Genomic DNA, 13,990 nt, shown 5'->3' with positions numbered 1-13,990 from the left:
AAAACGTGTGGCACTGTGCGCCACCTGTTTGCCAGTGGAATGTAAAGCGAGACCAGTTTTCAGCATTTGCATTGCAAACATTGTGAACAGTGACGCTCTTCCCTCCTGTTCACTGAACACTGCAGAGGTTTCCCTCAGCTCGCAGGAATCTGCTGCATTCCAGCTGGACGAGGCGCGTTTGATGACAGGTGAGATGGAGAATGGATCGGCTTGTTACTGCATATGGCGGCACAGCCATTTCACCCTCCCCCACTTGGATTTAAGTCAAGTTATCACCCATAATGTTGTTTTGAAAAGAAAACGAAGCTCAACAGGACGGATAGAACCCAGCGCTGAACGCACCTTTGGGGATATTGCAGTATTTTTTTTTCCCACTGAACGCAATGCTGAAATAGTTTTGTTTTTGTTGCACCACTGAAGCTGCTCAGGCTTTTTAACTCCACATGCTGAATGAACAATCAGACAGGACATAACCAATCTGATATTAATGATAACGGTGGAAAATGAAGGAGATATGTGCAACCCTTTCACTCAGACCAACAGGAGCTAAGTGAATTAAAACACACTAACTGTGTAATTCAAAGGTGTATTTCCAATTAGTCTTAAATCTATGGTGAATAGGCTGCATGATCTTTTTTTTTTTTTCTCCCTGTCACCTATCTTATGAGTCATGTTTTGAAATATGTGGCGCAGAATATATCAAGGATCAGCTGTAAAAACAAACCGTGAATTAATCTCCGGATTTCTAGAAACACGACCAAGGACGCGACCTTGCCTGTATTTATAGCCTTTACTTGAAACCGGCGCGTTTAATGTGGCTGCAGCTTCCCGGCGGCCCGGCTGGCTGCTGCTGAGCGGAGCGGAGCCGAGCGGAGCCGAGCGCAGCGCACAGCCGAGCGCAGCTTCCAGCGCTCACAGCCGGCTCGCAAAGAGTTAAATTAATCTCCTTCTCTCCCCTCGCTCTCCCTCTCTCTCTCTCTCAACACACACACAGGCTGCCACCGCCCCAGATAACAGAGGGGCGCCTCTCCCCAGCCAGCCAGCCTCCGCTAATCGCAGTGGCAGGAGGGGGGAGTGGAGTGCCGGCGGCCTCTCACAGCGCTGGGCTTTTTATTGACGCTGCTGCCTGCCCGCGCGCGCGCGTGTGTGTGTGTGTGTGTGTGTGTGTGTGTGTGTGTGTGTGTGTGTGTGTGTGTGTGTGTGTGTGTGTGTGTGTCTGTGTGTGTGTGTGTGTGTCTGTGTCTGTGTCTGCCTGCGCGCAAGGCTTGTGCGCGCTGCTTGTGGGTGCGTGTCGAGAGCGAGAGAGCTATAAAGAGGTGTGTGTGTGTGTGTCAGTGGAGTGTGTGCGTCGTGCACGCGCGTGTCTGTCTGTGAGTGTGTGCGCTCGCTCGGCTCCCTGTGTGTGTGTATGTGTGTGTGTGTGTGTGTGCGCGCGCGGTGTGTGCGCTCCCCGCCAGCAGCGGAAAGCAGGGAGAGGCGGGGAGCTGGGAGGGTGGGTGGCGAGGTTATGAGCGGAACTCGACAGAGGCCGACAGACGAGAGGGAGGAGGGGGGAGGGGGGGGGGGCGTAGCGGGGGGTGGAGGGAGGGAGGGAGGGAGGGAGGAAATCTTTCTTGTGCTGCGCTGAGAGCCGCCACCGCTTCTCCTTCCTCTCAGATAAGGTTCGTTTGAAGGTTTTCATCTTTATTCTATAAAAAAAAAATTAAAAAATGAAATGACGCGGCTGTTTGGCGTTTCTGCGTTTTTTTCCCTTTTTTTTTTTTTTTTTGGAAAAGGAGGAGAAGAAGGTGGTGTTGGGGGGCTGGGGGGGTGTGGGGGGTGTTTTTATGATCCCAAGGTCGGAATTCGACACGTGTGACTGATCGCGCGTCGTCACGAGCGCCACTGATTGATCGCATCGATGAATTTAGCCGCCTATTGATTACAGCGTAATCTATAGGTCCATGTCTCTCCGAGCTCCAATTATCGGAGCCTCTCTCCCTCTCCCTCTCTCCTTCTCTCCCTCCTCCCTTCCCTCGCTCTCCCTCTCTCCCTCTCCCTCTCTCTCTCTCGCGCTCGCGAGCAGCAGTGTTTGGCTCGGAGCCACGCTCGCCCTGCCGCGCCAGGCTGTAATTATCCCCGGTGAGGCCGCGCTAACACAGCGTGGCGCGCCTGTGGGGAACCGGTTAGCCCTACAACACCGGTGGTGGGGGGAGGAGGAGGAGAATGGGGGGGGGGGGGGGGGGGGGGTGCGTGCCAGCGTGCGCGTGTGATTCCGCGTTTGTGTGACACGGGGGAGAGATAGTGATGCCGTGTTGATATTTCAGGAGCGTATATCAAGGCGATTTCAAGTCCTCACATGAACCACATGGCTGTTTTTAGGGAAAAACAAAAACACCGAATCAGACAGCTGATTGGAAAGTGATATTGATCTCTATAAAACACGCGCGCTGACGACATTAAATGCCCAATAAGCCCCTTATATCCTCGCTTTAATTGGATGCTGTATGTAAGGCGCCCGGTCACGGCGAACACGCACTCTCTGTTAAGTTTTTATAAGCCCGTGTTGCGGGCATAGATGTATTGATTGCACGTGCACATGCCCGAGCTTGTGCGTGCTTATAGCGAGTGTTCGGGCAAGTTTGTGTGTGTGAGTTGCAGTAAGCGATCCATAACGATCTGCAGGTGGATTGTGCTGATTAGTACCGGCTGCTGTGGACTGAGCTGCGTGCAAAGAGCTTCCTGCAATCTGAGCTGCCGACTGACTGTGCGTGTGTGTGTGTGTGCGCGCGCGTGTGTGTGTGTGTGTCTGTGTCTGTCTGCCTGCTTGTGTGTTGGCAGGCAGCCCCCTTTCCAGAAATGTGTGTCGGGACTGTGCGCTTTTCCGTCTCTCTTGCTTTCGGGTGTGTGCGTCTCCGAAACGAAAGCGCGTGTGCGCGAGGTGCGTCGTCGGCCTGTTTGCGCACACGTGAACTTGCAAACGTGTGTGTTTGCCAGGCCGCCGCTTCAGCCCCTGATTGCAGCAGCAGATGGCTGGATCACTGTGACCTCCCAGAGTGCGGCACTTTACGCACCAGGATGCATCCGTACGTACGTACGTACGTACACGCGCGCGCGCGCGCGCGGGTGTGTTCACGCTGTTTTGGTTTTTACAAGACACACACCTATAGGCACGGATCCCCGACAAGACATAAAACGATGGCGAGGGGAAGGGATCACAATTCTAAGCAGGCTTTTTCGTCACCATCATCCGGCATGAGCGATTTCAAAGGCACACGCTGTTCTCGGCCCGGCTTTTCAAACCACAAAGTTCACACACACTCATAAAAGTGCAGCCATAAAAAAAGGGCTGCTCTCGCTCTCCAGACCTGTTTTTGTGTCTCCGTCAGAGTCTCGGCAAAGGTGTTTTTTTTTTTTCTGAAGCTACAAGCGTGTGTTTCTGTGTCGAGCGCCAGAAATTTGGTTTGCCCTGCGGTTCCTGGGAGCAATATTCATCCTAATCCAGTTTTCCAGTGAATGATGGAGGGAGCCGCTGCCTTCTACGCCCTCTGAGTCAGAGCAGGAGGGAGACAGGATGAGGAAAGACCTGCCCTGTGCCATGACTTCTTGTTGTCTGTCTTTCCAGTGGCGTGCTGACCTTTCATCATGATAATAGGTTGTGTGTGACATTAGTGGGATTCTGGCTTCAGTGCCTATAAGACCGTAGTATTACGGCCGTTTCAGTCTTGGTGGCTTTAGCTTGCGTTAAAGATGTGGCTCCCTGTAAAGAAGCCTGCTGGGAGACCAAATCTGATTTGAAATCAGATACATTTAAAAACCCCTTTGAAAAACGGCACATGAAATCCTGTTATAGGCCAATATTTACACCAAAGGCACGAACAGTAAATGCTGTGGTGGAGGGTATCGTCGGGTTGCCAGGTTGGATCCTACCTGCTAAAATCTGGGCAGCACAAGTAAATGAGACATATGGTGCAGTGTGGCTGAATGTGTCAAGTATGACACTGCCACTGCCAAGGCTAAAGATGGCGGTATACGTCCTGGGGAAATAAACACTGGTTTGTTTTTGTTGAGAAAAAGAAGGCGAGCCAAACACGATGCTTTTTGCAACAGTGAGCGCAGGTATGCTGCTCGGGAGAGAGTTGCTCGCCGCATGCCAGCTGTCACTGTGTGACCACATAAAATTTAAAAATGAGCTGGATCTCTGTTCAGGCAGGCTTCGTCTCGTCTGCGAGTTAAAAAAAACGTGCAGCCCGAAGTCTCCGCACGCCGAGCCCGTTGGAATAAACCGCCTCGTCCGTCCATCCGTCTTCTGTACCGCAGGGCGCCGGAGCCCAACCCGCTGGACGCAACTCGAACGGGTCACCGGTCCATCCTGTGCAGAAACAGAAAGGGATGGGCAGTTTAGAGTCACTGTAGGGCAAAAATCATGACGTTAGAGTCCTGTAACCACCGCACTGCTCTAAATAATGCCTCATTCATTCCAATCAGCGGCAGGATAACGGTGGAACTGCACTACAGTCACTTTAAGTTCGTCTTCGCTGGACGTCCTCCAGTTCTTGACTGTCTTTCAGGGAGCCTCATTTTTTCATGTAGAAATGTAGCATCAAACCCTTTCACTGCTGTGTTCCTCAAAGGAATATAAAAAGTCTATTGAACGTCATGTGGTATGGTGCATACACCATCCCATCTGTGAGCCGCTCCTGTCCAGGCCCCTCTGGAAATTTGAAAAATAATCATTTCTCTTACCATTTTGGCATCAAAGCCAGCCGCCGTCACTCAGATGGTATTGTTTTGCGAGGCTGGCTGCGACGGTGCCTTTTCATGGGGTTTAGACATGATTTGTAGAGAGGCGATGTTCGGCGTTACATGAGAGTGAAGTTCGGAAACCACCTTTCCTGTCGCCTGTCACCCTCCTCTGCGGCCACGAGCTTTGATTTCCACTTCAACACCACAGATGTTGTGGTCAAACCTCAGCATCCTCCGAGAGGATGTTCGCAGTCTGGCAGGAGCCGAGTCTGATTTTCACTGTTTTTCAGATAATCTATTCTGTCTTTGTATGATTTTGCGTGGCGGCTCCGTCGACGGACGGACTGCATTCAAACAAGGTGCCTTTCTCCACGAAAAGGGCTCATTGTGAATGCAGCCGCCGTACAGCAGATAACACAGTCACCTCGCTAATTTCTGCTCTTTTAGCTGTCTGAAAACAGGCAGAAGAAAATGTAAATGAGAACAACTTAACAGAGCGCCGGGCGTATTTGTCGTGATAAAGAGCGGAAAGGAAGTGAAGAGAGGGTTTGCAGCAGAGGAACCAGCCTGTCCCACTTTTCGCCAGATGTTGCTGAGACGCATCGTTTTATACTTTGCCGACCACGAGAGGAAGACGAAGCGATTAAATCATGTCTCTACTGATTGAAACGTTTTCATTTGAGGATCTGTTGTCAGGAAGCTGAACCTGCTCAGAGTCTCAGAGACTGTTCACCTTCTGTGGAAGAAACTCCATCACCTCCGATCTGATGATCTTTCAGAGTTTTTCATCTTCAGACCTCGCAGTGGTGCGGCTGGAGAATCTCTGCTGAAACAATGAAAGAAGTTTCCCACAAACACTTCTTTCAGATGAAGGAGCGCGAACGTTGCCTGTGGTTTAGCAGCTGTGGTCGAGGTGGGCCATTCTGTCATGAGAGGTGGAGCGGAAAACAGCTGATCAGAGCAAACGGACCTTTTTTCTCTCTGGCTTGAAATGTTAACCAAGAAGAAGTGGAACTTCCACTCGGCGCCCTGCGTTAATGTGTTCACGCTGCTCCCTTTTCTTTCCATTTCACTGACAGGGGTCCCTTCTTCTGCTTCTTCGGGCCTTTGACTCCAGACTTTTGCTCATTTTGGCCTTCAGGATGAGCTTGGCTTTTAAACGCGTCCATATGCGAGCGCTCTCCTCGCTTTCTGTTTATTTGTGTGTGACTGTCTGGCTAAACTCCTACTTTCAACAGCTGTGGCAACTGCAGCCAGAACCTCCACTGCCAAGTCTCCGTCTTTTCCGACTCCTACTCCACTTCTGTCTGTCTTTCTGTCTGCTGCCTTTCCCCCCTCTCTTTCTCTCTCCCTCTCTCTCCCTCCTTCCCCATCTTTGTCTCTCTCCTACTCACACAAGAAGGCACATGATGCACACCTCAGGCTTGATATTCATAGCCTCCTCCTCCTTTACTTGACATGGGAGCCTTAACAGATGTGCCCCAGCCTTGAGCTCACCCCTCCTCCTCCTCCTCCTCCTCCTCCTCCTCCTCTTCTCTCTGCTTCACAGATTTGCCTTATCTTTAGGCTGGCGGAAGAAAAAACAAACCCTGAACTGACGTTTAATTTATATACACCCACAGTCTAAAGTGTGAAGGAAAGATAGGGACAAAATGAAGTAAATGAAAGAGCTATATATTTATGAATTAATAGGATGAACAATGTAGAGTATTAACACATTTTAAGACATTCTAATTACTTTTAGTTGAGTTGGACAGGATTTTACTTCTCATTAACTTGTACATGCTTGTATGTGTCTAATAACAATCTCTCCTGTGTAAGCTACATGTGGCTAAAAAAGCATATTTATTATTGCAAATTATGTGTAATTTCATAAATTGCTTTATATATTCTCTTTCCTATAATCTCATTTTTTCAATTTTTTTCTCTTTATTGCTGCTGCTGCTTCGTTTTCCGCCCGGTTCCGCGCTTTAAAAACCTCTCCTCTCCTTGTTTTGGAGTTTCAGCGGAGCCTCGGTGTGTGTGTGTGTCTGCGTCTGTCTGTGTGTGTGTGTGTCTGCGCGCGCGCGCGTCGGTTTCTGTGTGGCTCCGCTTTGTGCGTGCGCGCGCAGCCAGAGCCGTGCGCTGGAGGCTTATGGTAATTGCGGTCTCCCGACTGGCCTTCTGGGTAGAGTCTGCGCGAGTGGGAGTGGAGCGAGTCGCTCGGTCTCGGCAGCGTTCGTTCATCCATTCTGTGCGGCACTCCCCGTACGGCTCCGCGCGTCCCCGGCTGCGAACCGAGGGCTCCGACCGGGCGGCTGTCTTGCGATCCTCGGAGAGAAGGCGGGACGAGACGCCACGCGACGCGGAGTAACCTTCAGCGAGCCCTCCGAGGCGCCAGTTCCGCTGTCGGGAGGACATGAAGTGACGGAGAGCGGGAGAAAGGGGCTTTTTCCGAGCGCGGCGTGCTCCGCTCAAACCCAACATGGCGCTGCTGCGAGGTACGGCCGAGCTGAATTAATTTCTCCGCGAATCCGCCGACCTCGCCACCTGTATCCTTCGGGGGGGCCCGGGCCGAGCGGCGCACTGCCCTCCTGACTTAAAGGACCTCGCCGGGATTCCTCCTGTGGATTTCTCTTTATCCTGCTTTTTTTTTTTCTTTCTTTCTGCGCAGGATCTTTTTTGTTGCTTTATGGAAACCCAAGTGACATTTTCAACAAAAAGTCCGCTTCAGATGTAGAGTAATGGAAGAGACTTTTGTCTAGACAATAAGAACAGAGACCAAGAGCTTTAGGCTCGAGACTTGGGTTTGTTTTGTGACAAGTGGATAACCTGTTAGACACTTTTAGTTGTTTTTCTCTTTGGCCGGGATCGTCTGTCTCCAGCAGACAGGACCGTAACCGGGCTCGTCTACGTGCGCACGGATCGCTCCCCTTCTAGATAACTTGGCAAAACAGGAAAAAGGCGTGAGTTGTGGCACTCGGACTCCAGCTGGAACTTGCACCAATTAATCAGGTGAGAGAATAAAACGGCAAAATGAGAAATATTCTGTTTTCAGCGTGCGTCTGGGGTGATGTGAAAGCCTCCGCGTGACTTGGAGAAAACGTGCTGTTTATCATAGTATCCTGCCATAACGGGCAGGATGTTTAAATGATCTGCTGTTTATGATGTGGTTGGCTTTTCTAATGTAAAACGGGTTGTTGTTGAGAGACGCTGAAGCCGTGCGCGAGAGTCCGGAGCTGTGCGCAGCGCCGGGGGAGAGGATCGGCCACTTCTAAGAATAGCGCATAGGGTGGTCTTTGTGCGTTTCGGCGGGGCAGTGGCATGTGGTTGATAAATAACACGCACACACACACGCACACACAAAGAGCCGACCATGAGTTTGGCCTCTTAACAACTGTCCTGTCAGCCGCGCGGAGGTGAGAAGGACGTCCCAGAGATTAGCGAACTTGAAAGTGGCGCCGTCCTCGTTGGTGAATATTCAGGCGTTTTTTTTCTCACCCCGTTGTGTGGCGGAGAGTGCGAGTGTGCCTGTGGGGCGAGGACGGGAGTGTGTGTATGTGTGTGCGTGCCTGCGCGCGTGCGCGTGCGCGCACACGGAGCTTCTGCGCTAAACAAGGTTACGGAATCCAGCCTCGCCCTGCCAGAGGCGAGCGGAGCGCGGCCGGCCGCCCCGTTTGTGCGCACTTCAGTTCAGTTGGAGGGCATCCCCGCGGTGCGTGCCAGGCGGCGGGTGACAGCTGAGTGTGTGCGTGTGTCTGTGTGTGTGCGCGTGCGGCGGGGGTGCTGGGGGCTTTGTTTGGACAGAGTGGACGTTGATCAGTTGTCTCCTCCGTCCCGGAGGTGTGTGTGTGTGTGTGGGGGGGGGGGGGGGGGGGGGGGGGGGGAGCGGACGGACGGAACGGGACGCGGGACTGCACCGCTCACCTTCCTGTCGAGTTGATGGAAACCGCTTTGGCACCGCGCCAGCTCTCTCTCTCTCTCTCTCTCTCTCTCTCTCTCCCTCTCTCTCTCCCGCCTACTCCCCTCTCTCTCCACACTCGCACGCACGCACACGCCTTGTCTTGCAGGTGTTCTCGGATTTGACTTTGCCCTCCAGTATGCTGTCTCCCACTCTTTGCGCTGCAGGAGAACACATTTTGCGCACGGAGGATCAGTGAAGCGCCACTTTGGACTCTCCTTCCACCCGGACCTCCGATAAAGCGCGACTCCTCTCCTCTGTAAAGGCTCCTCTCAGGCAGCGGCTGCGTCACCCAGACTCTTTAATTAAAATAAGACACTTTAAACAGTGTCTCGTGTCTCGTTCGTGAGCTTATAGTTTCAGTCCGTTTTCTATACCGCAACCGACTTTGAAGCATTTTTTTCCTTTCCACGTCCCCTCCTCCACTGCTGCTCCGTCGTGGGCGACAGCAATCAGTACCAAGTACTTCTTATAAAGTTGCTACTTAATTGAAATAAGTGCTGCAAGGCATTTTGGATGTGTTCCAAACGGAATCATCTCGCCTAACGATTCTTTAAAGCTCCTGCGCTTCGCCACCACGCAGAATGCATTTAACGGGCTGTTTTTCGGTTTTTCTTGAGAGGGTTTTCTCTTCCCGCACCGTCCACCGCCGGACGACTGGTCTGACGGGGGTTGGGGGGGGGGGGGGGGGGGGGATTTTCCTCTCTGTGCGCGCAGGGCCCTCTGATCAGAGGGACGCGCTCTCGGGACGATCGATGCGCCTCATATTGGCTGGCTGCAGTTCATTGACGCGCTTAGTGAGGGGAGCGGCTCCTAAAATGCCACCCCCCCCCCCCCCACCCCGAAGCCGCCCCCCCTCCCCCCAGCTGCCAATACGTGCAGTGCAGAATCTCACAGAACGCAAACGTCTGGCCGCTCCACTCGGGCAGGTTTGGGGCAGGAAGGGGTGAGAGAGGGACCTCGTGTTGGGACCATTGGCAGGAACCGAGGCGAGGATTAACTGGGGGGGGGGGGGGGGGGGGGGGGGGGGCTACTTCAAAGGGCTTTGATGCAGAACAAAAGCTGCATTGTATTGAAATTAAACGTCGGTCTTATTGTCAATGCGAGGAAAGGACACTTGGAGATCGTCGATGATAAGTTCAGTTTTCTCAAACAGGACAAAACCCTGAAGATTTGGAAATGGATCAACTTCTTATTTTGATACATTGAAAGACGCAGCCCATCACCGGCATAGAGCTCCCAATTATTCTGGGGGTTAATTTCCATTGGTAAAATAAAAGTGGACTCAGCATCTGTTTTATAAAATCTACCTCACTGTTTTGGTTCTCCGTCCATGTTTTCAGAAAACCACAAAGTTTGACGAGTCCTAAGTCTGGTCTTTCACTAAGTGATTGTGTGGCGGGAGCCTAAAACAAACGGGCTACTTCACATTTTGTGTGGGCCGAGTTTATTTATAGCGTGTGCCCCGTCGGACTGCTTTGCGCATCATTTTTCCACTGCGCGCTGTGAAGCCAGTGTGGGACTGATCTGTTTTCCAGGTGTGCGAAACACGGAGGGGAGGGCTGCTTACCACAGATTGACATATTGTTTTTCTTCTCTCTCCCTCACTTCACACTCCCTCCATAAATAGTTTGTTAATGACCGGACCTAATTGTCGTCAAAATGCAGTGGAAGAGGGGGGGCGGAGGGGGGGGGACCCCGGGCAGCATAAGATTTTTATCTGGTGCTAATTAGAAATGTGCAAAAAGAAGGGAAAAACCTTTTACTAATCACATTTACCAGCCTTATCTCTCCAGGTGCAGTCTTTTTTAAAGGGGGTGGGGGGCGCGTAACGCGTTAATGAGTGTTTTACACATGTAGAAAACATTTCGGCAGCTTGGAGAAATCAATTTTCTCAAAGTTTAAGGATGCGTGCGTGTCGGCGCACGGGCAGAAATCACCCGGAGGCAGCAGCAGCGGCCGCCGCCGGCCCGCTGCGGCTCATTGTCATGCTGAGTGATGTGTGACAGTGGATGTGTCAGCGTGGCGCTCCGCGGGGCGGCCGGATGATCCGCCGCGCCGCGGAGAGCGGGGACAGCCGCGCCGCCTCCATTTTAGGCCCATTAACCTCCCGTTTGTCCTCCCTTTCTAATCTGGAATCAATAGGGAGCATGCGGGGGATATTACGCACGGGGAGAGCGTGTCAGTACAATCACGGGGGCCACTTTTGCTTATCAAACCTAATGTGTCAGAGGAAACAGTGAAGGAAATGGGCAAACATTCATCAAAAGAAATCCCCGTGTTGTGTTTAATACCCAGACAGAGGCACGAGGGCTGTCTTTTTGTTGTAGCGCTTGTTTTTTTTTTTTTCCTTCCTCCGTCTCCCGCTCTCAAGCCTGGATATAAAACAACAGTCTCGTCGCTGCCGGCGCTGCGCTCGCTGCCGAGGCGAGATGCGTGTGAACAAAAGCGGAGGCACGGCAGAGAGCCGAGGAGAGATCGGTTTTCCAGGCGCTGCGCAGCTCCCGGAGGAGACGTCACGGTTTGATTGAAGCTATGCTCCGTGCTGGCCTCCCGGGACCTCGCGATGAAACAGGAGACCCCCCCCTCCCCTCCACCCCCTCCACCCCTCCCTTCCTCCTCCTCCCCCCCTCCTCCTCCTCTTTCTCTCTCGCAGCGCTCCACAAAGCTTTTTGTTTCGACGAGGTCTGGAGCGCACGGGTCACTTCCCCGCAGAGATGTGTGTGTGTGTGTGTGTGTGTGCGTGCGTGTCCCCTCCAGTGCTGTTTCACCCGCGCTCAGACGGCCTGAACGGAGCCACGTCACATTATTCTCAAGTCCAGCAACTGTCTGCCAAATTAAAGCCACTGTTTTATTTTTTCCTTCTACAGGGACGCGAGTATAGACAGTTCCAGTGACCCCCCCCCTCCACGCTCCCGCTTTAACAAAACAGCATTTGGCAGCAAAGTGGGTGGATGTGATATGAACACGGGGACTATAATTAAAACGTAAATCTCACCGAGATCGTATTCAGTTTAGTGACCTTGCTCTGGCCTATTGGAAGATTGATTTAGCGGCGGAGTAATGATGACACACCTCGCCTCCCTCCTCCGAGGCTCTGCAGGCACAGTCTTGATCAAGCCTCCTCGTTTGTTTTTAGACGTTGGTGCCTCGGGCATCTCTGACGAAATCCCACAGACTCTTGGCAGCGCGGCGGGGTGATAGCGATAGGAGTTTATTACGCCAATAGCCTTCAAAGCGGGAATGTGTTATCTGCTGTCTGCGCGCAACATCACTCAGCTGCACGTCGGCTACAAAGCTTTTGACCTCGAGTTGAGGATCCTCACAAGGTTTCACGCCGGCAAGTAAACACTTTCCACATATTTAGTGGAGAATTAATTTGGCGGTTTTTGTTTCACCGCGCGCCCTTTTAGGTGTGACCTTTAATCGCCAGGAATCTAGGCTGGGTCAGAGGTATGAAAGACACCCGCAGAAGCAGAATAAATCTTTCATCCGATGTATGAAAAATTCATCCACCTCCAGCCTAATCCACGTCTTTTACGCATCACAATTAATGCGGAGTCGTCTTCAAACGCTCCGACGGTCCGTGCCCCCTGTCACGCCTGTGCGATGCACTTTGAAAAGTGCTCCACAGAAAACTTTTTTTTTTTCTCCACGCGGGGGTCATGTGTTTCCATCGGGACACCAGCCTTTTAAATGAACGTCAAGAAAAACCTCCGGTAAACGCGGGGCGACTTGCATGCTCATCTCTATTACAATCGGGTCCTTTGGCTGCATAAAGGACCATTTAGTCCTCATTTGGCCCGGGATGAATAGAGGCAGTTCAGCAGCCGCCGCCCGGGCCCTAGTGACAGCACGGGGGGCCGCACAATGTCGTCGTTGTTGACGGCCGTGCTGCGGAGAGGGGGGATTGGACCGTGCACCGACTTGCATGCGGCTGTGCGTCGGCCCGGGAGGACGCAGGGGCCCCTTGTTTACAACTCGGTCGCTAATAATGTGACAGCTGAGGAGACGCCGCCATCTCCTTCCAGCTCTGCGCTCCGGCGGCGGCGCGCACACCGTGACTCCTTACAGCGTCTCTCTCTCTCTCTCTCTCTCTCTCTCTCTCTCTCTCTCTCTCTCTCTCTCTCTGTCAGATCTAAAACTACAGTGAGAAACAGCATGTCAACTTTCCACAGACTGCACCCAGGGTGCGTAGAGATGATCAATTGGACCATTTGGCACACGTCGGCTTGATAATCAATAACAATTAAAAATGGGCTGGCGGCGTCTCCCTCGCCTTTTCTCATTATGACGCTGGTTGTTAATGCCGGGAGACTTTCGCGCGGCCCGAGGCGCAGTGAGTTAGTGCCCCGGTTGGAGTTTGCTCCGCTTTTTTTTACGCCTTTTTTCTTGGCTTTCCCTCCCTTCGGCGGCTCGCTATATTTTCTTCGCCGGCAGTGTGCGCAAAAAATTCTTTTCCTCGCGTGCGCGTCGACACACACACACACACACACTCAGTGCTCCGGCGAAGTGTGTGTGCGGCTCGCGCGTGTGCGTGTGCACGCCCGCATTTAATCCGTGTTTATCCCCACCCCACCCCCGTCGCTGCGGAGATTATCCTGCGTCACACTGCATTTTTTTAGAGCTGATCGGAGCTCTGCGCTTCAGAGAGCTTGGCAAAGCTCCAGGGACAAAGAGCGAGAGGGCGCCTGTCCTCTCCCGTTACACGGCGAGACCCGCGGCCCCCGCGCTCCCGGCATTTCAGCCAAGTTGGAAATGTGCAATTAGCAGATCACGAAGATTAATCGATGAACAATAAGAGTAATGAGGAATAATCGGGCGTCCCGCGTGCGTCTGCGCCGCGCGCGCCGCCGGCTTTATCTACTTGTGGAGAGGTGAAGTTGCTCGCGGGTGACGCCGCCGCCGCGCAGACAGACGCAGCCGGCGCGGTGTTTGGTATGCACACAGGGAGCGGGGAGGCCGCGGCCCTGGAGGAAATGGCGAGCGGTGCCGGTGTTTGTTCTGGTGCGCGCACGGCGCGGGTCACGGAGAGTTCAAGTCGCTGTCATCGCACAAAGAGAAGTAGTTGAGGAAGGAGTCTGTTTTCTCCCTCTTTTTTTCTTAAATCGCTCTTCTTGTCCTTGTTTACTCCCTTTCTCCTTAAAAAATAAAAACAATGCAGAGCGCGGGGACAAACCAGGTTCAGCTAAAAACACCCGGTGGTTTTCTGTTTAATGGTGCGCGTCGGGGCTGCGCTCCAGCGGTCTGGTTTATAAACGCAGCAGCGACCGCTGCGCCCCCCTTCCCCCCTTCCCCTTCCTCTGCCTGCTGCTGCTGCCGCTG

At 52.7% G+C, this 13,990-nt stretch overlaps 1 protein-coding gene across 1 annotated transcript in view; it reads left to right on the top strand.

The window, feature by feature from the left end:
* The first annotated feature begins 7,078 nt into the window (after positions 1-7,078).
* The window catches only part of bcor (BCL6 corepressor), a 33,021-nt gene continuing 26,109 nt past the window's right edge, over positions 7,079-13,990 (top strand). Inside the window, 1 exon segment of the mRNA XM_030111356.1 lies at positions 7,079-7,719. The gene's annotated coding sequence lies outside the window, so the exon portion shown is untranslated.

The sequence above is a fragment of the Salarias fasciatus genome, chromosome 16 (genome assembly GCF_902148845.1).
Source record: "Salarias fasciatus chromosome 16, fSalaFa1.1, whole genome shotgun sequence".
Lineage (NCBI taxonomy): Eukaryota > Metazoa > Chordata > Actinopteri > Blenniiformes > Blenniidae > Salarias > Salarias fasciatus.
This window is presented reverse-complemented; position numbering and strand designations above follow the sequence as displayed.